General features: G+C 36.6%; 1 long non-coding RNA gene across 2 annotated transcripts in view; it reads left to right on the forward strand.

The window, feature by feature from the left end:
* Positions 1-20,957, forward strand: part of LOC121493500 — a 37,410-nt gene extending 16,453 nt beyond the window's left edge. For both annotated transcript variants that reach the window (XR_005988495.1, XR_005988496.1), the window contains 3 exons: positions 10,381-10,507; positions 15,441-15,592; positions 20,881-20,957. This is a non-coding gene — a long non-coding RNA (uncharacterized LOC121493500). The remainder of the gene's footprint in view (positions 1-10,380; positions 10,508-15,440; positions 15,593-20,880) is intronic.
* The last annotated feature ends 6,840 nt before the right edge of the window (positions 20,958-27,797 follow it).

Genomic DNA, 27,797 nt, shown 5'->3' on the forward strand with positions numbered 1-27,797 from the left:
AGGTAATTCCAATAATTGCTATGTTCCTCTTCGGAGAAGTAAAACTGTCCCAGTAGATCTGGCCCCGGAGGTGCCTGGGTAGCTCAGTGGTTGGGTGTCTGCCTTTGGTTCAGGTTGTGATCCTAGGGTCCTGGGATGGAGTCCCACATCAGGCTCCCTGCATGGAGCCTGATTCTCCTTCTGTCTATGTCTCTGTCTCTCTCTCCCTCTGTATCTCTCATGAATAAATAAATAAAATCTTAAAGAAAAAAAATCTGACCCCCAGAGCTATTGAGTCTCCTCCAGGATTGGAGTAGATCAAAAAGGTATGCATTTTTTTCTCCTCCTACAGGACTCACCAGATCCATTTCAAAAGAGTTGATATAAGGAGGAAAGGGAGTGTCCTATCCCATTTTACTTCTTTTCTCACCTCAAACATTGAAGGAAAGGGTTTTTCCTAAAATTAAAAAAAAATTAAAAATAAAGTATGATTTCTAGAAAAAGAGGTACTCTTCATAGAGAAGTTTAAGATCTTACAAATCTATCATGAGGCAGATATGCAATGGCTCTCTGCCTCATGGGTCTTGTACTTTTGTGTAAAAACAATGAATGTAAAGCCTTTTTATCACATCTGCCTCCAATGAGGAGACCAGTGTAAAATACAAATTTTATATATGTTTATGCATGTATGTATAAATATGTACATATTTATATATATTAAATATATATAAATATATATTATATATATATAAATATATAAATATAATATCCTATTGGTTCTATTTCTTTGGAGAACCCTGACTAATAGAGATAGAAACAACTTTTTTGTATCCAACACTTAGGACTATCTCTCCACTCCTCTTCCAATAACAAAAACATGTTTATAAAAATAGCCTTAGCTGCCAGCTTAGTAAGAAGTTAGGAGGTTAAGTTACTGAATAGATGGTTTAAGAAATACATAAAAATGGGCTGTTCCTGGACTGGATTCAAGTTAACCTCAACTCAAGATGTTCTCTGACTGCATGGAGCATCACTTTTAGTTAGAAGCTTCTGGCAACTGTCCTGAGATTCTCTGTTCAGAGACTCTGTCTACGTGAGGTGTGCAGAGATTGAGAAGCTAGAGAAAGACAATCACCCTGAGACTCTTTGAGTTTGAAAGAACAGCATCCAAGAGAACCATAAGAAAATATTACCTTCAATGTTAGAGAGTTAGGAGCAGTTGAGAAAGAACTTGGAATAAGATACCTTAGAGGATTCAGAGCAAGAAAATGATAAGGTATTAGATTTGGGTCTACGTGATATCTTTTGGAGACCATAACTTATCATCAAAACCAGAAAACTTTCACAAAAAGAGAAGGAAGATACTACTAACAATTGTTTTGGTTAAATATACGTAAAACTGGGATTTGGGGGGCAAACTGAAATGTATACACACCCTACATGTAAATCAAAGGACACTTCTCTTCGACTTTGCCCACACCAAATTCTCTCCAAAGGAAGATTGCTGAATGCCAAAGAAGACATACAGGAAAGAAAGACTGACACAGTGCGCTGGAGGGAAATACCATATATTTTTAAATGAAGTTTATCTTTAAATCAATTATAAATAAATAGCTACTATAAATAGCTATTATAAAAGATGGGGGAAACAGAAAGACAGAAATAGAATCAACAAAGATTACAGTGTATGACTATCTGGGCTTTTAAAAAACTCATATGTGTACCTCTAATCCTATTACATTTAAACTTATATATCTAATTTTTAAAATTTAAGATGTAACAAAAGTATTTCCATGTTGGCTCAAATAGTTTGTAATGTGATTCAAGGAGCTGCATAAAACCTTACTTAGTGGCAATATTCTCATTTCCTAAGCCACTGTCTTTTTTTCCCAATATTTGGATTATTTTAAAATTTTCACTACTCTTATTAATGTACAAGTCAATGTCAATGAGCATCTTGGTACCTAGTACCCTTTTCCCCTTGCAATATATTTCCTTCCTTAAATCTTTAAAAGTTAAATTACCAGGTCAAACGTTTTGAAGACTTGATACTTTTAATTTACCTCACCCTCCAAAAAAGTGTTGAACGTTCTGGCCAGTGATCTCTGAATACATTTATTTTACCTTGAATAATTTATCCACCTTAAGCATTAGCATTTAAACTTTTGCTCAGTCTAGAGGAAAAATTATTGTTGTCTCAGCTTGCATTTCTTTTATTGCAATGAAATCAAACACTTTTCCATTGTTATTCTAACCAGTTATATTTCCTATAGTATAGAAATGGTCAATTTTTTAGTTTCAGGATGCTTTTACCTCTTAAAAAAATTGGGGACCTATAGTTTTTGTTTATGTGGGTCATATCCTTTGATATTTTGCCATATTGGAAGCTAAAACTAAGAATTTTTAAAACATGTACTTATTAATTCGTTGAAAAAATAAATCTATTATGTGTTATAACACATATTTTAATGAAAAATAATAATTTCTAAAATAAGAAATTTTTGAGAAGAGTGGAATTATTTTAAATTTTTACAAATATTTTAAATATTTGATTAGAAGACAACTGAATTCTCATACTTGCTTTGGCATATAATCAGTCACAATATGTTTCTTTTGTTGAATTATATGCAGAAAATTCAGTGTCTCACCAATATGTACAGTTGACCCTTGGACATTACGAGCTTGAACTGTGTGGGTCTACTTATATACAGATTTTTTTACAGTACAGTATTCTACATGTATTTTCTTTTTCTTGTGACTTTCTTATTTTCTTTTCCTTAGCTTCTTTTATTGTAAGAACACGGTATATAATGAATATAACATACAAAATATGTGTTACTCGACTATTTATGTTACCAGTAAAGCTTTTGTCAATAGTAGGCTATTAGTTACATATGCAGGGCATCAAAAGTTAAACTTAGATTTATGACTTCACTGGGAGTCAGAGTCCTAACCCTTGCCTGTTCAAGGATAAACCCTAGTTGGTAAAGAAAGGATATTTTAATAGCCTTTTCTGAAAAAAAAAATGTGTCTTTTCTTTTTTAATGATAACACCAGAACTCAACAAGTGGCTGTTTCTTAAGGATTACTTTCAAAAAATAATCTGAAATCATATCAATGAAACATTAATGTCCTTTTCATTAAAATCCATTAGTGTTTCTATCCTTTGAGTACATTTTTTTACTCAAGCATACTTTTAAAAAAATTTCCTACCTTAGCCATTTAAAAATATTAGTTCACTGAGTAATGCAAATTTTCTAAATGTTATATTTCATGGAAGGGGTGGCAGGCAGGGAATGGGGTGACTGGGTGATGGGCACTGAGGGGGGCACATGATGGGAGGAGCACTGGGTGTTATATATTGGTAAAATAGAACTTCAATAAAAAATATATTTAAAAATGTCAAAACTCAAACTTGTTAATATAGCCACCAATATCATCAGAAAAATGTTGAAGAACTGGAAAGATATCAAGTTCACAATGATAGTTTTTTATTTTCCAATATTCTAATTTTTACTTGAAAGCTCAGATTTTATCATTGGCAAGTGACAGGCTCACGTCCTTCAATTTAAAAAAAAATGTCTGCCAAATTTTGAATAGCCATAATTTTCTTGTCATTTCTTTCAAGTAAAAATGTTTCATGAAAAAAAATGGCTAGTTCAGCTTGCAATTTAAATGATGACAAAGTGTTTTCCCAAGGTGCTATTTTACTTTGGTACTCACAGGAAATGCTTTACTCACACTTCCCATTTTGTCACATAGAAAATTAACAATATATACCCTCAGAGATTAAGATTTAATAAAACTCACCAATTTTGCTGTTTCTTCTTCTTCTTCTTCTTCTTCTTCTTCTTCTTCTTCTTCTTCTTCTTCTTCTCCTTTTTGTAAATATTTAATTTATTTATTCATGAGAAACAGAGAGAAGGGGGGGGGGGTGGGGCAGAGACACAGGCAAAGGGAGAAGCAGGCTCCATGCAGGAGCAGTACTCGATCCTAGGACTCCAGAATCACGCCCTGGGCTGATGGCAGCCACTAAACCGCTGAGCCACCCAGGGATCTCCCACTTTTACTATTTCATCAAGGACATTCTTCAATAAAATTGGCCTTTTCGTTTTGCTTCATTTTGTTTTGTTCTGTTTACTACAATTGCATAGCAGTGAAAAATGCAATGATGATGACTTTGGTGCCATTGTCTTGCTTCATACTCAGGCACCAACAGCTTATCCACCATTACTTTTGTACAATGTTCAACATAGGGAGCCTAGGGGACCTTCAGGGTCCAAAGGCAACACAGTGAGATCACTACTACTAAAGTGAATTTTTTTTATGCACATCCTTTCCTCATTTGCCCATCAGAGGTGTCCTGGGTATAGATTCAACATATTAGTTTTTTGCTATAATATTTGCTATCAAAATTATTGTTTGTTTTCACATTACAATTCTGGCTATGTTCTTGTTTTTTATGCACAGATTTTTAAGCATTTATATACTCCTATCCATTGGATCTCTTTTGTGTGTCAATGCTATTTCTTGCTTTCTTTTTTATTTAAAATTTTATTGATATATTTGTCAATTCACATACAGATATAAGAATTAATACAAAGAGATCCCAGGAACCTTTTACCAAAGTTTCTCCCCAATGGTAGCACTGAGCAAAACAAAACATTTTTGCCAAAAAAAAAAAAAGGTATAATATTGCAACCATGATATTGATATTCATACAATGCATTGGTTTTATTCAGATTTTCAAGTTTTATTGTACTCATTTGTGTGTTTGAAGTGTGTGTATTTACTTCTACATAATCTTCTCACATGTGTAGGCTCCCGTGTCCAGTCAAAATACAGAATAGTTCCATCACTTCAAAAACCCCTTGTATTTCTCTTTTATAACCACATCCACTGCCTTCTGCATCCCCTTTTTCCCTATCCCTAACCTCTGAAAACCACAAATCTGTTTTCCATTTCTAAAATTTTCTTTAAAAAAATGTTATATGAGTGGGGGCGCCTGGGTGACTGAGTCAGTTAAGCATCTGCAGCTCAGCTCATGATCCCAACATCCTGGGATTGAGCCTCACTTCCCTGTTCAGTGGGAAGCCTGCTTCTCTCTTTCCCTCTGCCCCTCCTTTCTACCCATGCTCTCTCTGTCTCTCTTTCTTTCAAATAAATAAATAAAATCTTTTTTTTAAAGGCTATATAAGTGGAACCATAGAGCCTAACATTTTGGAAGCGGCTTTCTTTCAACATATTTCCCTAAATATCCATCCAAGTGGTTCTGTGTTTCACAATTCCTCTTTATTGCTGAATGGTAGTCCATGGTAAGTATGTGCCACAGTTTAGCCAGTCTCCCATTTAGGGGTATCTGGACTGGTTAGGTTTTAGCTATTATAAATAAAGTAGCTATGAACATGTGTACACAGCATTTTGTTTACATACAAGTTCTTATTTCTTTAAGATAAATATCTACGAGTGTGGTTTGTGGATCATGTTGTAGTTGCATGTTAAATTTAGTTTATATATGTGTGTGTGTGTGTGTGTGTGTGTGTGTGTGGTAAAAGATACATAACATGAAATTTGCATTTTAGATCATTTTTAAGAGTATAATTCAGTGGCATTTAGTATGTTCACATTGTTGTGCCACCTTGACTACCTCCAGAGCATTTTCCTCATCTAAAACTAAAACTCTTCACCCATTAAATAATAGCTCCCCATTACCCCTTCTCCCCAACCCACTATATAATTACTATTCTACTTTTTGTCAATAAGTGGGCCATTCTAGACACTTCCTATAAGTGTAAACAAAATATTTGTTCTATTGTGTCTGGCTTATTTAATTTAGCATGTTTTCAAGGTTTATCCATGTTGCAACATGTGTCAGAATTCCATTCCTTTTAAGGCTGAATAATAATATATCATTGTATGTACATATTGTTGTGTTTATCCATTCATCCACACATGGATGCTTGCATTGCCTCCACATTTTGGCTATTGTGAATACTGTTGCTTTGAATGTGGGTGTACCAATATCTCTTTAAGTTCTTGATTTCAATTCTTTCAGGTGTATACCCAAAAATGAAATCTCTGGACCATGTGATAATTTGATGTTTAATTTTTTGTGGAACCGCCATGCTGTTTGCCAGTTTGCCACCATTTTACATTCCCTCAAGAGTTCCAATTTCTCCACAGCCCCACCAGCACTTGTTTTCTGCTTTTTTTTTTCCTTTTAATAGTAGCCATCCTAAGGGCACTGCATATTTAGTTCATTTGAAACTGCCAAACTGTTTTCCAGAGTGACTGTGTCATTTTTCATTCTTCCTAGGAATATATGAGTGATTCAGGTTCTCTGGTTTGTCTTGAGCATTTGGTGTTGTCACTATTTTTTTTTTAATTTCAGGAATTGTGACAGACAGGTAATATTATATCATTGTGGTTTTAATTTGCGTTTCTCCAATGGCTAATTATGTTGAACATCTTTTCATTTGCCATCTGTATATTCTCTTTGATGGAATTTCTCTTCATGTCTTATTTTCTAATTGAATCTTTAATGTTGGACTTTGAGAGTTCTTTATATTTCTAAATACTCATCCTTTATCAGATATATGGTTTGCAAATATTTTCTCCCAGTCTGTAGCTCTATTTTTGCATCTTCTTCGTTTGGTATTTTCCAAAGAAGAAAAATCTTAATTTTGATGAAGTTCAAATTACCAATTTTCCTCTTATATATTCTGCTTTGGTGTCAGTCTTATGAACTCTTTACCTAGCCTTACATCTTGAAAAAGATTGTCATTATTTTTTTTATAAAAAATTTTAAGACATTGTAAAACAATGCATATTGTGAACATTTTATGGTTTTATGTTTACATTTAAGTTGGCAAGTTATTTTGAGTTAGTTTTGTATAAGATGTGAGGTTTAGGTTCATGTTCAAATTTTTGCTTATGAATTTTCAATTGCTCTACCACCATTTATTGAAAAGTTATTCTTCTTCCACTGGATTGTTGTTATTGTTTTAAATTGATAAACCATTTTATTATTTGTCAAATTTTCTTATATCCCCATATTCTCAATTTTATATCATGTTTTGGTAGCCTACAAAAGCATTTAATTTAACCTAAAAATTTACCTTTTCAAACAATAATGCAATATACAATGATATTGGCATTTACACTTGAACATACATCTCAGTTCGCTGTTCAAATCCAGTGTCATTTAATTCATGTACCACTGAAAAGTTCAAAGAATTGAGTCACTTACCAGCTATTTCCCCTTTGATAATTGCTATTTTTTGGCTATTCTACTTTGCTGAGGAAGGTGGTCTGATTATGCCAACAATTAAAATGTTCTAAAATAGGTCCTTTTCAATATACTATAGAATAAGGGAAAGTTGGAACATTAAAGTAAACACAATTCTCAAAATTTATGATTCTAGATGTTTATATTCATGTTATTTTTCTTTGTACTTTTTTTCAGAATAAAATGTGAATTTTGAAAGAAACAAGTTTTAAGAGCTATGCTTCTCAGTGCTCATGTTAACAGGAAGAGTACTGATAATGGCTATAAGCTATTTTAACTACTGTCAAATTCTATGCCATTAATCCCACTGGATTGTTTTTGTACCTCTGTCAAAAATCAGTTGTGCATTTTTGTGTGGGTCTATTTTAGGTTCCTACTCTGTTCCACTGATCTAAATATCTATTTCTCTGCTAATACCATACTGCCTTGATTACTATAGCCACATACTAATAGTGAGTCTTGTCCCACTTTATTTTTCTTTGTCAAGATTGTCTTACCTATTCTAAGGTCTGCGCCTATTCATATAAATTTTAGAATAAGCTTGTCTATGATTAAAAAAAAAAAAAGCTTGCTGGGATTTTGATAGTAATTGCATTGAACCTATAGATCAATTTGGAAGAATTGATATCTTTGCTATGTTAAATCTGCCAGTCCATGAATAGGTCAATCTTTTCTAGGTATGCTTTAACTTTTTTATCTCATTTGTAATTTTCATCATGTGGATCCTAAAATGTCCTTTTTTAAAATACATTTTTTTAAAGATTTTATTTATTTACTTGAGAGAGCGAAGAGTGAAAGAGAGAGAGAGAGAGAACACAGAGGGAGAGAGATAAGCAGATTCTCCATTGAGCAGAGAGCCTGACGTGGGGCTTGATCCCAGGACCCTGAGATCATGACCTGAACTGAAGGCAGACTTAACTGATTGAGCCACCCAGGTACCCCCTAAAGTGTTCTTTGAAGAATATACCTAAGAATTTCATTTTTTGGAGTAATTTTAAATGGCATTCCCTTTCTAACTGTGGTTTCAACATGTTTAATTGTTAGTATACGGGAGAATGCTTGATTTTTATGTGTTGATCTTATAACCTGGGATCTTGCTGAATTCACTTATTAGCTCTAGGATTTTTTTTTTTTTTTGGTGGATTTTTCTGGGATTGTGTTTGTAGACAGTAATGAAATAATATCATCTGTAAATAGGGAAAGTTTTATTTTTTCCCTTTCCATATTATATGCCTTTTTATTTCTTTTTCTGACCTAATTATAGTTGCTAGAACATTGAGGGCTATGTTGAATAAGAGTGGTGAAAGTATACATATTTCTACTGCTTTTAAACTCAGACAACTTTCTCCGTTCAGAGATTTGATAATGGCTTCTATGTTCACCTAATTTTGTTTCTCCTTTATTTTTTTTCACTACTTATGTATTTATTTATTTATTTATGTAATTACTTATTTATTACTTATGTAATTACTTATGTAATCTTTAGAATTATTTAAAGCCCTTCAACTTCTACATTTTCTTCTATAAAATTGGGCTATTAATATTTGTCACTAAAGTTAGTAGAAAGGAATGAGTAAAACAAGTAACTCAAAGATAATTTGTTTCAGCCAACAGTTGTTGGACTTTGAGAGGTGAAATATGATAGCACTTTACCCAGCCCAAGTTCAGTAGCAAATAGAAGAAAGTTGTAGAAGTCAGGCAAATGAAATAAAAATAAAACCTTTACTACTGATAAAGCTTTGTTGGTAGATACGGCTTGGGGTGGAAGTCAAATGACACTTTTGTTCTCTCTGCAAGACTCACCTTGGAATATTTACTTCCCACCACCCCTGAAAGAAATAGGAGCCTCCAAAATAGAAGCACTTATCCAGCCTTGCATTGGTCTGCAGGAAAGAGGAAGAAAGGAACAAAGCACAGGAATTTTGATAGATTACCACTGCCTATCAGAGGGACATAGACTGCTGGCTGTCAACAATCAATCAGATAACTCTCTCAGAGGTTTGAGGACTGTTTCCTGAATAGTAGTGGTGATTGCCTCTGTTATTCTTAGTAGTACTAATAAGCTAAATAAAGTTAAAATTTATATTGTTACATTGCATTAAGTAGAGGATAGAATAGCTTTTTTTTTTTTTTTTCCAAATAGCTGGTCAGCTATACCAATTCACAAGTTATTTTTCTTTTCCAGACAGATATCTTTTAACTCCCTTCAATAAAAAATAATACAGTCTGTTTTAGGGCTTAGGTATTAATTTTGTAACTTTATTTCCAATTGTGTTGCTAATGCTATAGTTTTTACCTTTATGTATTTTAGTAGCTTATAGAGCTAGCTTCTGTCGCACTGTCACTACTAATTATATCAATTATTAAGAAATTTCTTTACTACCCTTTCCTGATTATTCTTTCAGAAAATCTGTTTCTATAAAGAATATAACTTTTTATCAGTTAGAAAAGTAATCTTCTCTTTTCTAATAATAGCTTTGATTCATTGACCCATCAAATGTACTTGACACTTGAGAGGACACTGGTTTTGTTAGGAGGAAGCTGAAGGTCAGTTCCACTTGTCTCACTATTATAGGCTGCTTTCAAAACCTTTATTGCATATGTATGGGTTTTTCCATTTACAATGTAAATTCATCCATCACTCTCTTGTGCTTTAAAGAACCCCCAATTTTCTTTCCTGCTGTCAGTGTTTGAGGTCACTCTGATGCAGAGAAATCAAACCTGCTGTGATAATATAGGTACAACTACCATTTGCAGGTAATATGTAGTTGTTACTGTAATAAAAACTAGAGGTACAAATGCTTGCAACAATGTGTTAGGTTAAGAATGTCACTGAAGCAGAAATTGGTACCCCAAAAGAAAACTTACTTATAACTCAAGGATTTCTGGCTACTGTTCCAGTGAAGTGATAATAAGATAGACCATTCATAGTGTACTTCAATTAAGGTAGAATTCTTGCTATCAGTTTATCTTGCCAAAAGGTCATTGTGATAGGATAATATTATCCTGAATAAATCTTGTCCTTGTAGAGTTCCCTTCCCTTTGAGTATGGATGGATCCTGTGAATGTGATGAGATGTCACTATTGTGATTAATTGTGGGTTTTTCCTCCAGAATGCCACCAAGTCTTCACTGTGAAGAGTCAGCAAAGACCTCCTTATGAGTCTGACAGAGGAAAAAGAAGGGTAACCACTTTGAAATACACCGAGAGCCTTCTCCATAAGAAAGAGCTACTATCCAGGTGAAATGCTTTACCAAAGCCTCATCCCACCAGGGAAGAGAGCATTAATCAACTTCAATCCTCTCCAGCCATCCTGTCTCACCTAAAAAGGAAAAAAAAAAAAATCTAAGGAACACTCATAAAGGTCATCACCTGGGGCACTGGCCCACTAACAGACTGAAATTTAATTATAAACTTTTAGAATGCTTTCCCTTTCAATACCTTACCAAGCTAACAATAAGACTCCAGAGTAATAACAGTGGATTACAACTAAAAGAGCTTCAAGCTTCACACTCTATTTAAGAAAGAATTTCTAGGATTCCCAGAGACAACAGGGGCAAAAACAAGAACACTAAAAGAGTTTAAAGTTTCTGGTATCTATAGCTACAAAAAAACCCCAATAAATGTAGGTCAGTTTCTAGCCATGCTAACATGAAACCACACAATAAATGCCTTCAGATTAGTTGTTACCCTATACATCATGTCTGGCTTTGAACAAAAAATAGCAAGGTATGATAAATGGCAATAGTTTCAAGAGGCAAAGCAATCTTTATAACTAGACACAGATAGGACAGAGGAAATTTAAAATAATTAGTTATTCAAATGTTAAGAGCTCTAATGGGAAAACATAGACAACATGCAAGAACATAATGGCTAATGTAATCAGAGAGATGGAAACTCTAAGAAAGAATCAAGGAAGTGCTAGGAAAAAAAAAAAAAACAATCTGTAATAGAAATAAATAATGTATTTGATGGGCTTTTCAGCAGACTGGCACATGGCCAAAGGAAGAATCAGTGAGGTTTAAGATATGTCGGTTGAAACTTCCAAACTGAAATACAGAGAAAAAAGAATGAAAACAAAAAACAAAAACCAGGACATTCAAGAACCATAGAACAATTTCAAAAAGTGTAACATATGTATAAATGGAATATAAAAGAAGGTAGAAAAAAACAGAAGAGACCTTTAAAGCAATAATGGTTGAGAATTTTCCAAAATTAATGACAGACACCAAGCCACAGATCCAAGAAGTTCTGAGAACATCAAGAAGGATAAATACCAAACAAACAAAGAGACAAAAAAACTACACCTAGGCATATCATATTCAAATTACAGAAAACTAAAGATAAAGAGAAAGCCAAACAAATATATCACAAAACTACAGGCCAGTATCTCTGTATAGATGCAGAATTCTTGACAAATATTAGAAAACCAAATTGAACAATACATTTAAAAGATCATTCTCCATGATCAAGTGGGATTTATTTCAGAGATGCAGGGATAATTCAACACCCACAATATGGAGAAAAAGGAACCTTTGTGCACTATTGGTGGTAATGTAAATTGGTGCAGCCATTAAGGAAAACAGTATAGATGTTCCTCCAAAAATTAAAAATAGAATTACTATATGATCCAGCAATTCCACTTCTGGGTATTTATCTGAAGAAAATGAAAATACTAACTTGAAAAGATATATGGCCTTTCATGTTCATTGAAGCATTGTTTTCAACAGCCAGGATATGGAAACAACCTGTGTCTATCAATTGATGGGTAGATAAAGATAATTTATATAATAATAATATAAAGTATAATATAGTAAATATTACATGCATACAATAGAATATTATTCAGCCATTAAAAATGAAATACTGCCATTTATGACAACGTGGATGAAACTTGAAGGCATTATGCCAAGTGAAGTAAGTCAGACAGGGTAAGACAAATACTGTATGATCTCACTTGTACTGGGGATCTAAAAGACAAACAAGCAAATAAAATCAAGTTTATAGATACAGAGAACAGATTGGTAGTTGCCAGAGGCAGGGATTATATGGAGGTAAAATGCATGAGGCGAGTCAAAAGGGGAATACTTCCAGTTATAATTTAAATAAGTTATGTTATTATGATGTAAAGTATGGAGACTGTAGTTAATAATACTGCATTACATATTTGAAAGTTCCTGAGATCTTAAAAGTTCTCATCCTAAGAAAAATAAAATCTCTAAGTATATATGGTGAAGGGAGTTTAATTAATTGTGGTGGTCATTTTGCAATATATATAAATATCAAATCATTATGTTGGACACTTGAAACTAATAATGTTGTGTATAAATTACACTTCAGTTTTTTTAAAAAAATGGAAAAGTGCCAATGTTTTTAAGTTTAACTGGTGATAATCTGTACAGGCTAGATTTCATGTCCTCCAATGATGCAGATAATCCAATACTGGCATTTTCTAGGCATATATGCAGGCTCCATGGGAACCTCTGAACTGCAGTTTCTTGACATGGGGAATACCTCCCTGACTGACCCAGATGAACCTCTCCCCAGCTCCCATCTCTAGTGGTTTATCCCTGAAGTAATCTTACCCTTGCAGGAAATCACTACTGAGTGGAGCAATTTCAAGAAGATTGAGTTTACACAGTGCCTAGGTGGCTCAACAGTTGAGCATCTGCCTTTGGCTCAGGTCATGATCCTGGGATCTTGGGATCGAGTCCTACATCAGGTTCCCCACTTCTCCCTCTGCCTGTGTCTCTGCCTTTCTCTCTGTGTTTCTCATGAATAAATCATTAAAATCTTAAAAAAAAAAAAAGATTAAGTTTAGCTTCCTTTGGTGGTACCTACTTGGCCAATAGGAAACTCCTCCATATTCTTACCAATAAATTTTTTCTAAGTGGGGCTGCTCTCACTACTGCCCTGTCTCCTTGTCTTGCCATTATAAGCTTTTGCCATCAGCCTCCTGACTTCAGAGTTCTTCAGTTAGAAGAAAAGACCAGTTCTATGTTCATATCTCCTAACCCTAGAGAACACGCATCACTTACACTTAAGAGTTCTTCCACTGAATTCATTCATGGCTGGGGTAGGGATGATTCTCAAATTTTGAGAATTTAGATAATTCTCTTTGGGAAATCCTCACAGGCTTGAGACAGGGATGGGGAGAAAAAAATCTAAATATTCTCCACGCCTGTGTAATCTCTTCCCTGAATTCTCCCAAAGAACTAGATGTCAGGGTGAACAAAGGACTGTGTTAGCCACCTCTGAGCAGGTCCATAGAAATATGTCTTGCAGCTTTATTTAGACAGCAAGGGTACCTATAACCCATTCTCCATAGCTTTAGAGCCCTACAAATATTCCAGGACAACAGAATAAATGTCCTTTCCTCTGGGCTTTCTCTCCCTGAGTAATGCCTGCAGCTGATGAATAAGTAGCTGTATATAATATGTATTGCTAAGCAGCATTCTGTGAGCTTTACATGTACGAATGCCTGATGCCTTCTTTTTCTAGACTATAAGGATTTAGACCATCTTATAAAGATATATACAAACCAACAAAAGGTAACATAAATTAGAATTGATGTAAAGAGATAAGAAGGTAATAACATATATTAGAGCCAGAAGTAAAGCTAATCTGCAAATGTACTCCATGAAGTTCTAAATATTTGCAAAACAGAAAACTCAATTTTGGCTTTAGTTTTTGTTCTGGGAAAAAAAAAAACAAACAAACAGGAAAAAAAGCATGATGAGTTCCATCAGTTATCTAAAAGATCGATGCTCAGGTGCACGTCCAATACCAACAAAAGACCAAGGAGTTTGTCCTCAGGGTTCTCATTAGGAAGAGACTCTAAAATGCAACTCATGATTTCTCTACAAGTAAACACAGGTCTATGACTGACAATAGGTGATTAATTTATGTTATTCCTTTTCTTCCTGTTTTATTCTATGATACTCCCCGGGGTTGGGTACAGAAAGGACAAAATTAATATTGATGCCTTAAGAAAAGTCAAGGAGAATGCCATTTGGGCACAGATGAAAATCAACACAGACCTTATACTTGGGAGTTTTCAAGTCTAAATGAGCTTTCTTAGGAATTAGTTCTTCAGATAATGACAATTTTAATTGTCAATAATCTAACAATAACTCATACAATTTTAATATGGAAGCACAACTTTTGCTTCCTTTTTAAAAAAATATTTATTTATTTATTATTTATTTATTTATTTATTTATTTATTTATTTGAGACATAGAGAGGGAGAACAAGCAAGGGGAGCTGCAGAGGGAAAGGGAGAAGCAGGCAACCCACTAACCAGGGAGGCCGATGTGGGACTCGATCTCAGATCCCCAGACACCTAACCAACTGAGCCACCCGGTGCCCCACAACTTCTGCTTCTTAAACTTAGTACAATTTATAAGACTTAAAATTTCCCCAAACACACATTTCGCCAAACACTATAAGTTGCATAAGAACAAAAAACTTGCTACTTATTAAGTATGCAAATATGTAGCATTCTCTAAGCAGCAGAAAATGAGATTCTTTTACTCTTGTTATGAGTATTTTTAAAACCCACCTCTATAGTTGAAATGTCAAATTACTAATCCAAATTATTCACAACCATAATAAAATAATGCCAGAAACCGATTTCCCAAGGGAAGAAAATGTTTGAAGTTCTTAAAGGATACAGAATGAAGCTATTAGAATGAGCTGCCCTGGAGTTAGTTGGTTGTTGTGATCTAGAGAAAGAATTTCACGGGGTCTTAACTTTCAAATCCTTATCCTGCTGCCTATGAATACACCAGCTTCTTGAAAAGTACATGAATAGAGCATACACTAAACAAACAGCCTTGCGTGATTATCAGCCAGTGTGGATTCCAGACCACCATTTGCACACCAATCCTAATGATGTAGCTTCCACAACATGTAAGCATGGAGACAGCACCTGGTTATTCATTCCATGGCTCCATTTCCCTGATCCCATCTCAGTCCCCTCTTGGTCTGCCAAGGACCAACCAACAATATAGTATAGCTATCTAGAAGAGCAGACGTTTTGGGGTATTCTCTTCCTTTAGAAGAGTATTTGCCTCAGTCTAGTTTTTATTCAAAACCCCCACATTGTATCTCCTTATCAGTCATCCAACTGAGAGCTTCTAAAAGTTCAATTTTTCTTTGACTTGATTTTAGAGAACTTCCCCTGCATGGTGTGGAAAAGAGGCTGGAAGGAGAAGACTGGCATGTCCCAGCCCTTGACAGCTAGATTGTGTCTCACACAATGTTGCCAGAGCTTGCTTACAGCATCTGCCAGCTGTCTTGTTTAGAGCATGACCCTAATAGGGGTAAGTGATAATAATGTTTAGATCCCTTATCAACTGGGGAATTGAATGGGTTTATCTCAAAGGAAGAACAGTCAGGAATTGACTGCATTTTTCTCTCATCACAGCCTTTAGACATACATCTTCATTGTCAGACGCTGCTGTTGAAATCATCTTAGGCCCTATAGTTTTCAGTTATGCCTCTTTCTAGTAATTACAACTGTTTTCAGGCTTTAAAACTTCCTAGTCCAATCCAATGTAGAAGTTCAAATTTATACTCGTATAGTCAATACAATAATATTGCAGTTCAGTTTTGTCCTGTGGCTTGGAAACTTCAATGTGGAATAGGGATGACTTGTTCTTCCTAATGCCTTTCCAACTCTGCTACTTTCATGTCTTGCTTCCTTAAGAGTATGTTGTGGCCAGAAGATACTGGTAAGGGAAAGGCACAAAGCTCCAGAGATCCCTATAATGGATGTGATAGTAGTGCCCTATAAGTCAGGCAGAACCAGATGCCCTTTGAGCATATTTGTGATTTTCTTTGGGAGGCTTCCTATGTAGTTTTCCAAAGCAGTGAACAACTCTTGGTTCCAAACAAGGCAACGGGCAATCTTCCCTTTATTTGCTCAGTAGTTCCGTTCCTGCAAGATCAGGCTTTGTTTAAAAGGTGCCAGAAGTTCCGGGTGTTTACATGTGCAGTGTAGTTCTGGGTTCAGAGAATTATGAAGAGGTTTTTCACCAATGAGTTATTTGAAGGCTGTGGGGGAAGTGGGAGGATTCTCTGTTGTGTGGGACTGTCTTATGCACTGCAGGGTGTCAAGCATTCCCACCTCCTCCCACTAAATGTCAGAGGCAGCACTCCCACGCCCCTTTACAGCCAAAATTACCCCCTCAAATTTCCAGAAATTCCCCTTTGAGGAGTTGTACTGCCTTCGCTGAGACCTCCAGCAGTTAATTTTTGAATATGGAGACAATTATCACCAACTGTCTTCAATCTGAGCTTTTAGCTGAACATCGAAGACAAAAGTCCTGACTAAGAAAACCACCTCGAGGGGTTTCAGATTAACCTACACTTGAGTGCTATCTGCTAAGAATATGCATTCTTACAAAATTACATGAGGTTAAACTTCTACAAGGGACCCAACTCAGAATAGTTAGATAATTTATCTGAGGTGATTCAACTACTAAACGGCAGCATTGGAATTTGAATCATACCCTTCTGATTCTAAAACATGAAAATAACTAAACTATGCTTACGTAAGAAAACCAGAGCAAGTGAAAACAAAGACCATGTTATAAAATGGAGCCAGGGATAAAGTGTATATTCATAAAATGTCTGCCATAAAGGTCAACATACTACCAGATGGACCTCAAATTTTGCTCTGAAATAAAAAAAAAGGGGAAACGTTGTTACCCACATGATTCACAAAATCTAAAAGATAAACTAAAGAGTCACTATCCCTAACTTTCTGACTTCTGTGGCTCTAATTGCCAATTGGCTTCATTTAGCATTCAGTGTATATTGGTTCATACAGTTATTTACCTTGACACGTGTTTTCTCTCCTGGCCTTCACTGTAGGCTACTTGGAGCAAAGACTCTTTCTTTTTGTTTTGTATTTTCTAGCATATACATAATAGAAAGTCTTTAATCCAGTAAGTCTTTGTTGTTGTTGTTGTTGTTGTTGTTGTTGTTGTTGTTATTGTAAGAAACTCTAATGTGTAACATAGACAAATAATGTAGCTGTCCTAAGTGAAGCAGTGGTAGTGGTCCAACCCCCTTCTTTCGCCTATTTGTGTACACACACACACACACACACACACACACACACACACACGGGCCCCTTCCCTCTCCACCCCTGTTGCAGGCACATCAAGCACCATAGTGAAGAGGGAGCACCCGCAGTGCAGATTCAGCAGGATGGCCAGCAGCTGCCCTCCTCCCCAGCAGCCCTCTTCCCAAAGGCAGGGCTTGTCTCCGCAAGGCAGAAAAAGTATTTGCACTACCGCTTGTCCCTTGATGCTTAATCAGACCTTGTCGGCTTTCACTCTGCTCTCTCCTCTCTAAATTGTTCCTTCACTGAAGTCTTTCCAGTTCTACCCCATGAATGTGTTATTTGCTCCCTGAGGGGCTCCAACTGAGGAATAGCAACTCACCCCAAATCAGTGAAAACCTGCTGCCAAAAGCTAATTTGCTGAATTACTAAGGATTGTTTTCCGGGATTTTCTCTTTATTGTGGCTTCTCCTACTCTCTCTGCCCTCCAACTTTGCTGCTCCTCCTCCCCCACTCCAACCCCTGTGCCTGCCCCCGCATCTGGCCTTGACATTTCCTCTTCTGTATCTTGGCTCCATCCTATACTCACTTTATGCTACTGTTTAGGAAGAAACGATGTGTTAGGGAGAAATGAATTATGTAGTCAATTGGCTTTAAATGAATGTGCCTTTGGCTAATTGATTTTCAATGAACTGATTATTAGAGCACTGGTTTTTTTTTTTTTTTTAATATTGGCTAGATTGGTAGCAAATCTACCAATATCTAATATTGGTAGATTTGATTTTTTTTTAGAACTTCCCCTGATCTCACTTTGAAAAGTATTATAGATATAGAAGGTTGATTTTGTGAAAAAATGATGATACTGTTGATGATGGTCTCAATTCCATAATCTCTCTAGAGCCTGCATTCTTCTCTCTGTCCTCAGTATTGCTCTTTGGTATTCTGAATCTCCTTGGCGCTGGCCTGGCTCCACACACTGTCCCCACATTGTTAATTTTAGAAATTCTTTCTAAAATGCATATCTAACTACATCTCTTTTTTGCTCAAACTATGCCAGTGGTTTCTTTTTTTTTTTATTTTTTTTTTAATTTTTATTTATTTATGATAGTCACAGAGAGATAGAGAGAGGCAGAAACACAGGCAGAGGGAGAAGCAGGCTCCATGCACCGGGAGCCCGACGTGGGATTCGATCCCGGGTCTCCAGGATCGCGCCCTGGGCCAAAGGCAGGCGCCAAACCGCTGTGCCACCCAGGGATCCCCGCCAGTGGTTTCTTAATACCTATAGGCTACAGGCTAATCCCTTATACATGCTAACAAACTCTTCTATGACACTCTGTTCCTGCTTATCTCAGTCTGATTCTATGTTCTACTCCTCCCTATATTAGCATCTATTGAACAATTTGCAGTCATAATAAGACTTTCATGGACCTGGAGGAACTTGCCCATGCTGTTCCTCCTGCTTGGAATACCCTTTATACCTCATTCTCCTGAAATGTGTGTCTTCCTTGCCTTGATAAAGGATCATGATTTTACTGAAGTTTTGGTTGCTGTATGTTTGGTAATAAATAATCCCCAAATGTTGGTGGATTACAACCATAATCATTTATCTCATGCTGTTGAGTTTTCAGATGAGCTGCAGAAATTCTGTTTCAGACTGAGAGTCAGGTTTATAGCCTCTCCTCATGTCTCTCATTATGGGATCTATGGATACTCAGGGCATATTCTTCTCCTGGTGAGTGGCAGGTCCAGAAAAGCAGTCAATCACTAAAATAAATTTAAAGATTTTTAATACTTCATTGCTCGATGCAAGGTACATGGCGAAGCACAAAATTGCTGGAGTGGAGTAATACACTCTCCCTATTCAACACCCAGAGTACCAGTACAGTTGACCCTTGAGCAAGACGAGTTTGAACTCCGTGGGTCCATTTATACATGGATTTCTTACAGTAGAGTAGTATAAATGTATTTACTCCTCCTTATGATTTTCTTAATAACATTCTTTTCTCTAGCTTACTTTATTGTAAGAATATAATACATAATACATATAAAATATGTGTTAGTTGACTATGTTATTGGTTAGGCTTCTGGTCAACAGTAGGTTAATAGCAGTTAAATTTTGGGGGCATCAAAAGTTACACATGGATTTTTGACTACACAGCGGGGGTGTGTGTGACCCCAACACCATGTTGTTCAAATGTCAACTGTAATGTCTCATGAAAAACGGTATGGATGCATAATTTTGTTCTAAGGAGGCAGTAAAGACCTAGAAACCAGCATTCGATTGGTCCTAATCATCTTTATGAAGCTTATCCCACTCGTCCCAGACCCTCAACAGAAAGACTGCTTCTTTCTTGTGGATCCACTTCACCACAGACATAATTTTATGATAGCATCTTTTTTTTTTTTATGATAGCATCTTTAACATATTTAGTAAATTTCCTTCCTTAAACATCTTCCTTCCTCTATTAGATGATAAAATCATGCTTTATTCGTCTTTGTGTTCTTACGGTTTATCACAGACCCTGGCAGACTTTTAATGTTATTGAATTAATTGTTTAATTTTGTCACTACATACATTGAACAAAAAAAGCATAAATGAATATAAATAATCTAAATGGATTGTATAAACCCTTGACCACAAAAAGAAAAGCAAGCTGTAGATCTTTAAATCAAGCTCACAAGGAAAGGAAGGTCTTCTATTATACATCTATCTTTGAAAGTATAAAATAAAGAAATCCAAGGGCAAAGGCTATTGGCTGGATTTACTATGAGAGAGAAGGATGCTTTCTTACAGGGAAATGTGGTAAGAGTCTGTTAGGAGGAGGAATTCGTTTTTTAAAAAAGATTTCATTTGTTTATTTGAGAGAACGAGATGGAGATAGCAAGAAAGAGCATAAGCAGAAAGGGAGAAGCAGGCTCCCTGCTAAGCAGGTAGCCAGACATGGGGTTTGATCCCAGGACACTGGGATCATGACTTGAGCTGAAGGCAGATGGTTTACAGACCGAGCCACCCAGGCTCCTCAGGAGCGGGCAATTCTTAAATGAAAAATAGTCCTCAGACTAGACTTATGAGAATATTTTATGTAGCCCTTTAAATGATTTAAATGAGGAAGTAGCCTGCTGATTTTAAAGGAATCAGTCTGCTGATTTCTGCTGGAAAAAAAGAAAAAAGAGACATTAATTATATGTTTTTGTAGATAATGTGACAAAAATATCTCTAAAAGGTTACATAGTGTTTATTTGTAAAATGGGATTAACTAAAACTGTAAAACTTCATTTTAATTAAAATTATTTTTAATATTAACATCCTATAACATACCTGTGCACGAATGCAATAGCCAATGTTTATTCAAACTCTCTTTGGTCAATATTAATTATGATTTGTACTTTTTACCAAGTCATCACTTATTATATTTCATTAAGTTAAAGTGGCTTGTGTGAGATGAGGGAAAGATGAATCAACAAGAAACTAAAGATTAAAATATCAAATTCCTCTGAATTCTTTTGTTCTTCACAAGACTTATTTTCACTGTATTCCAGGTCCAAGGAGGAAGAGATAATAGCGGAGACAATTAACTTACTGCAATACTCTCAATCAAGGTTTTAGTATTTTTTTTCCCCACCATCTATAAATCTGAAACGTTGTCACTGTAGAATTAGGTCCCCTAGAAGCCAAGAGTTCAGATTGCTTAACAAAGTCCCATTTTTCCTTTGGGGTTGAGTCTTTCATCTTTCCTATTAGAAAAAAAAAAAAAAACCTATCTTAGTCTCCCTTAAATTCTCAAACTTCTAGCAGGAGTTTGCTTGGGATGCCTGGGTGGCTCAGTGGTTGAGCATCTGCCTTAGGCTCAGGGCATGACCCCAGCGTCATGGAATCGAGTCTCGCATTGGGGTTCCCCATGAGGAGCTTGCTTCTCCCTCTGCCTGTGTCTCTGCCTCCCTCTGTATGTCTCTCACGAATAAATAAAATCCTTAAAAAAAAAAAAAGAGTTTGCTTGCTTTTAGTGTCTACTTCCTCACCAATCATTCATATCTCAACCCACCTGGATCTGATTTCTACCACCTTCACTTCACTGAATCCGCTTTCATCAGAATCGCCAAAAACTCCTTGAGTGTTCTCGGGGATCAGCACTCAAAAGTCAGTTTTCATTATTCATCTGGCTCAGCATCTTTCCTCCTCAGCAGAATATTTTCTCCATGACTTATCTCATCCCTCTCTCCTCTCCCCTCCCCCTACCCCATGGCTTTAATTCCTATCTCTTTGCTAACAATATCCAAATTCATCGTGGTTAGTGAGACGCTGCTGGCCCTGGCCCCCAGCCCCAAAGGAAAGGGCAGTCACAGCCCACCAGAGATAGCTACATGGTGCTTCCCTAAAAGCTCAAACTCAGTTTATTCTTTATAGCACATGGTGACAGTACCATCCACCCGTCTGACCAGGTCAGAAATGTGGAACTCCTTCTTGGCTCCTTTCTCTCCTTTGCTCATTACTTCCAATCGGTTATTGGTTTTCCTTCCTTAACATCTCTTGAATCAGCCCATATTTTTTGTTTTAATGGCTATTCAAAAGGGTCAGATTATCATTATCTGTCATCTGACATACTGCCTTAGCTACTGACCAGCTTACGCAGTCTCAGCAACTCCCAAAGCTTGTCTATGCAGCAAACAGGATTTTTTCCTTTAATAGAGATCTGATTTTGTTATATCTCTGCTTTAAGCTTTTCTGCAGCTCCCTATTGTCCTCACAATAGAATCAGTAAATCTTAAATTGCTCTAAAGACCCTCATTATCTAACTCAAATGTGTCCCTGGTCTCATCAGATACCCTGCCTGCCAAGCCATTTCCCCACATAAGCCTAATTTTTTCAGACATACTGAATGGCTTTCATTTCCTAAAATGCTTTCTCTTGCCAGGACTTTAAATATACTGCTTCCTTTGTCCTCCACACACTACCCTTCCTCGAATCAGCTCAGATAACCCCTCCTTATGCACCCCTTCCTGATTCACACGAGGACATGCCCTACCTTGGTGTCCAGGGCTGTCTGCCTTTGCCCCTATTAGCACAGCACTTTTCACCCTATACTGATTATTTTGCTTGATTATTTATCATCCCTGTTTATCTGTAAGTTCCTTGAAGGCAAGGAACATATCTTATTCATTGTTAAATCTTCAGTGCTTATTAAGTATTTACTGAATGAATACAAACATGAGGATATAACGAAAAGGTCGATAAGAAGCTAGATGTATGAAAATGAAATTAAGCTCCTTTGGTTATCCTCTAAGAAAGAAAACATAGTGTTCACCATCTTGATGGCTTCTATAAAAGTTCTTTATCTTACAGTTTACAAAGGGTAGTTTAAAGAAATCAACCTACATTTGCTTAAATAACACACATGTTCTTAATGCATCCCTTTTACTTCGTCTGCTTCTCTGTAAAATGTAACTTTTGCTTTGAGTCTCGATGTAAAATTAGTCTTGGGCATTTATCTGCATTACCTAAGTGTTGCTATTGTTTACTCCGAACTCCTGGGACCACATGTGTGGTGGTTGTGTGGTGTAGTTACTTGGAAGCACAGACTATGAAGTAGGACTATGGGTATCAGTCTTGGCTTCTCCACATACTGCTGTGTGACCTTTGGCAAATTATTTAAGTTCTGTTTTTAGTGTCTTCAGCTATGAAATGGAAATAATGAGATTATTGAAAATTTAAATGAGTTATTAGATGTGAAGCACTAAGAGCAAGATCCAATAACTAGTAAATGCTATATATATATAATTTATGCACATTTAATGCTTTCAGTACCCTCTCTTATTCTCTGCAACTGCCTCTCTAGTATTCAGCAGAACTCCTTGTGGTCAGTACCATGGTCTAAACTTCTTTCTACTTCTAAGCATCTAGACTAGGAGGAGGAGCATACTATTTCACTGAATCTTGATTATTATTTGATTTGTAATTTGGGTGTACTTATTCACCAACTCAGGATACAAATATATTCCTATCTCTTAGTTGTGTAGACTCCTTCCATTTGCCCTCAGGGACTCATGCCCTCTAGAAAGAGCTTTACTTCCAAACACTAGGCAATGGTTTCTACATGGATATTTGGATCCTATATGCTCTGGTGGCTGTAATTGCATCAGCGTAGGATGTCCTTGCTGGCCCAGATTCCTATCCAAGCCTTGATGGTGGCCAGCAAGGCTCCAAGATCAGATCTACAAGCTCAGTCATTGTTCTTAAGTGCTAGAGTCCAGCAGAGGGTCTTCCTTACAAGCCTTGTGCAAGAATCAGCTACAGGTCATGACCTTTGGGTCATCAGTTTAGATCATTCCTTAAGGACTCAAAAATTTTCTTTTGTCCCTTCAGGTTCTAGTCAGGGACACCACATTCTACTGTGCCCTATTTTCCTAACTTCAAATTGTAAAGAGCAGAGGTTGAGAGGAAGTATCTCTGTCCTTCCTTCCCAGAAGGTTTTTGCACTCCTTATGCAAATTTATCCAGCCCTTTCCTAAGCTCTGCACAGCAAAGGGCAAGTCTCCATTTAAAAAATAAATAAATAAAAACAGGGGTGCCTGGCTGGCTCAGTCAGTAGAGCGTATGACACTTGATCTCAGGGTTGAGAGTTCAAGCCCCATGCTGGATATGGAGCCTACTTTAAAAAAGAAAAAATAATTGCTTATGACAAAACAAAACAAAATTATTGAAAAGTCAAGAGTCTGACTTTGAATCATACCTCCAAGTTCAAGGAGTATCTCTTGGCCATTCAGAATATTTTCCTCCGTGAAACCCTCCATTACAGAAATGTTGGTTAAAATGACTTGGTGGAGTCAAGGAGTTAATGGATAGCTGCTAGCCTTCTCTCTCTCTCTCTCTCTTTGCTAGGTTTTCTTTAAAGGTTATTTTTAACAGCCACCTTTTAAAATGCAAGATGGTTCTGATTCTTCTGAACTGTTTCTCACTTAGTATTTAATGCATCACATGAGTAGGTGAACTAGACTATAAAATGCTATAAAGCAAAAAATAAAATGCTCTGTTGATAGGAGCTGGACTTGGCTGGTTTTTAGTTTTTAGTCTAGTTTTTATCAGTATGAAATTAAAATGTAATTATTGCCTCAATTCTGAGTTTTAGTCACAATATATAAATGAGGACTCTGCCTGAAATAACACTTCGTCTGCAAGAGTCATGCTGCCTTCACCCCATTCACTTGGGAGAAATGTAATTATTGTTGTTATTCTTCATATACCACACATCTCTGTCAAACTTCACAAAAAAACACTGGCATTTCTGCACATAAGTAAGAAATGAGTTGGCATTATCATGTTCCTGATTTGATGACAGAGGTAAGAAAAGTATGGAAAGACTGTTTTTTTTGTTGTTGTTGTTTTGTTTTCACTTGCATGCAAGAAAAAGCATGAATTTGGCTTACTACAGAAAGCAGGACTCTCAAGGTCAGTGCTGGGTGTGTAGCTTTCTCCTTGTTAATCATAGTTAAGATGGTTCTGAAGTTGTCTCTGAAAAACTGCATAATCATTTACACTTTCCACAGACATGTTTTTCTCCCCTCTCCTCAAATTAATGGTTGAGGTCAAATTTAACGGGGGTTCCTAGGGCTTCTGAGGAAGCCAGGGAAAGAAGAAGGGATGGTCTATGGGCTGTTAGAGGGCACAGCTGAGCCTGGACAATAAAGAGGGGAGCAGAACAGACCCAGCAGCCACCTCCCACTCCTAGAGTGGAGACAGTATTTTGAGGAAAGTAGACTAATGTGTTTCATTTCCTCCTATGAATGCTGTTCCCTAGAAGTCCCTAGGTTAAGTCCGAAAGTCCCTGTAGGAAAGGAGAGGGCACACGCCTCCAAGAGTAAGAGGTCTACCATCAGTCTGGCCTCTTATAGGTAGCCTTTTCCAGGCTATAGCAAGACAATAGTATGAAAGCAGTCTATATCTATATCTTAAAAAATTTCTAACTTATTCTAATTTAAATAAATTAGATTAAATAAATTAAATAAATATTTAACATACCAAAATCCTGGCCTCGTAGATCTAAATGGTTAAGTTTTTTGTAGGGGAATTCTTTACCTGAGAGGAAGAAGAATGGGAAGGTGTGCCTCTTATTATTTTGCTGCCTTATGGGAGGAAAATGGGCATAGAGGACAAAACAGGTAGAAAGACACCACTTCCAGGAGTCCTGTCTCTGAGCAAAAGTTTTTAACACAGACTCCATGCTAAATAATTTGAAGGCAAAAAAATAATAATAATAATAATAATTTGAAGGCAATGTACAACACCCACACACCCATACTGCTACTGCTGCTGCTGCTGCCACCACCACTACCAACAGAGACTTTTGAACTTTTCTTATTTTGGGCATGGAGTTGCCCGCATGGCCTAGAGTCAAAGTTCCAGAGTCCCCATTAAACTCCGTGGTTGTGAATGTGTTAAAAACATCTTGTGTTCCCTCAGGAGGGACACACAAAGTACACAGTGGCCCAGGTCAATCAGCTTAGGTGAAGGAGGAGTGCAACAGCCACACAGGCAAATGACCCTGGATCCGAGGCCACAAGTTGAATTGGAGCCCAATCTCAGGAATAGAAATTAAACTGGTAAGAGCCAAAGTAGCACCAAGTAGGGAAGAAGGAGCCCTGAGAAAGCTGAGTTCATTTGCCAAAAAATTCAGCTTTATATGCCATAGATTGTACAGTAATCAGGTGGAAGGAACATTGTGTGGCAGCAGAAGAGTTGAGGGCTCTGGGGGGGCTGATGCAGGGATCCTTGAGACCTCCCTCTTCTCTGTTGCTATGAGGCTATCCTAGCTCCCCACTCCCCACCATACACTGTTGGGGAGTCTTTCAGTTTATCTGTCGACATGTCTCTGTCTAGAGCATGAGGAAGGGGTGAGGAAGGAGGCAATTCCTGAAAACCTAAGTGTTATTCAAGAGAATATGTATATTATTAGATCAAACTTTGTTTTCTAAGTTGAACCAAATGCTTTTCTCCACAGCTCAGATAAGTAGGATCACATAAAAAGATCAAACAAGTTCTGAAAAAGAAGAAATTATATTTTGCTTGAACACCCAAGTTAATCTATACTGTGCTATACTTCTCTGAAAATACCCAGAAGGCAGTTTCTATCCTCTCTTAAAGTGATTGACTCTTCACAGATAACTGAATCTGCTTCCAGAAATGTCCTACTTGTTAACTGATGTGCCCATTTTCCCCCAGTAAAGGTTATTGGGGTGGGGGTGCTTCATGATTGGCTAATGTTTATTTCATATGCTCTAAATTTCCTTCCCTCTAAGATGCATCCTGTTTGCAAAGGAACAAGCTGTACTAGGAAGAAAAGGATATCTACTAGTTCCACTCTTTCATCAATCAAAACAATACATGCCTTTAAAAAATAGTCTTCAGCTACTTTTCTGGTGAAAACTGATATTACAGCTCTCATTTGTGAGGCTGATCCTTTAGGCAAAGCCAGGCTAAAGCAGTCTGTGCTGGATCCAGGCCACTCACAGCTCTGTTACTTGGGGAACTTTGGGGCTGTGGTTGATTGCTCCTTAGTGACATGAGCTCCCTGCCGCCGTGACTTTAAATTCAGCAATATGAAAACAGAAACCCTGATCCACTTAGCTATGTTGTCCATGTGCTTTTCTTTTAGATTATCTGAAATTTTGTTTTATTAAAATTTAGCTCCTTCAGGCAATTTTCATTTGACTTTGGTTGATTGAAGAGTGAAATAGGTCAAAGGAATAGATTAAATACAGACCTACATGGTCTTCATTTCTGTATTTGGTTATTACACAGTGTAGAGGAATTGAGTCATGAAAAAAGTTCACGTTTGGAAAATTATTTGGGGGGGTGGACATGCTCCAGTAACTTCCTGGTATCACATTTTATCGGGGCTTCTTGTTTGTGTAAAGTTATATAAAATTAAATGTGCATTTTCCCCCTTTTCTTTATTCCAATAATAAGTAACAAGTTCTCTTTGAATGAGATGCTCCAGACCATTCAACCTCACTAGACCATGTAATTTGTGATGGCCATTCACTTATCTATCCTTCGTGAACTTAAAAAATACCTACTGAGCACTCAGTATGTTCCAGGCATAACCTCCAGAAGTTAACAAAATCTAATCCCAGACTTTGAAGAGTGCAAATAGGGAGAAGAGTATTCTAGGAATGATTGTGAACATTGTGGATCTCATTTTGGCCAAATGGTGAGACATGTAAGCAATACACCAGCTTGCATGAAAGCCATCTCTTGTCCATGAACGAATGATTTGGGTTCTGAACAACTTGTACATAAAGTTCAGAGATCAGATCTGAATCAATGCCATAACCCCATCCCCAGTTTATGGGTGCCATGACAAACCATTTTGACTAATTTACAAGATATTTTTGGAGTACACAAAAGCAAATGCTGTAGGTGTTTGGGAACAAAGGATGTCAAGGCAGTTCCTCTAAAATAT

The sequence above is a fragment of the Vulpes lagopus genome, chromosome 6 (genome assembly GCF_018345385.1).
Source record: "Vulpes lagopus strain Blue_001 chromosome 6, ASM1834538v1, whole genome shotgun sequence".
Lineage (NCBI taxonomy): Eukaryota > Metazoa > Chordata > Mammalia > Carnivora > Canidae > Vulpes > Vulpes lagopus.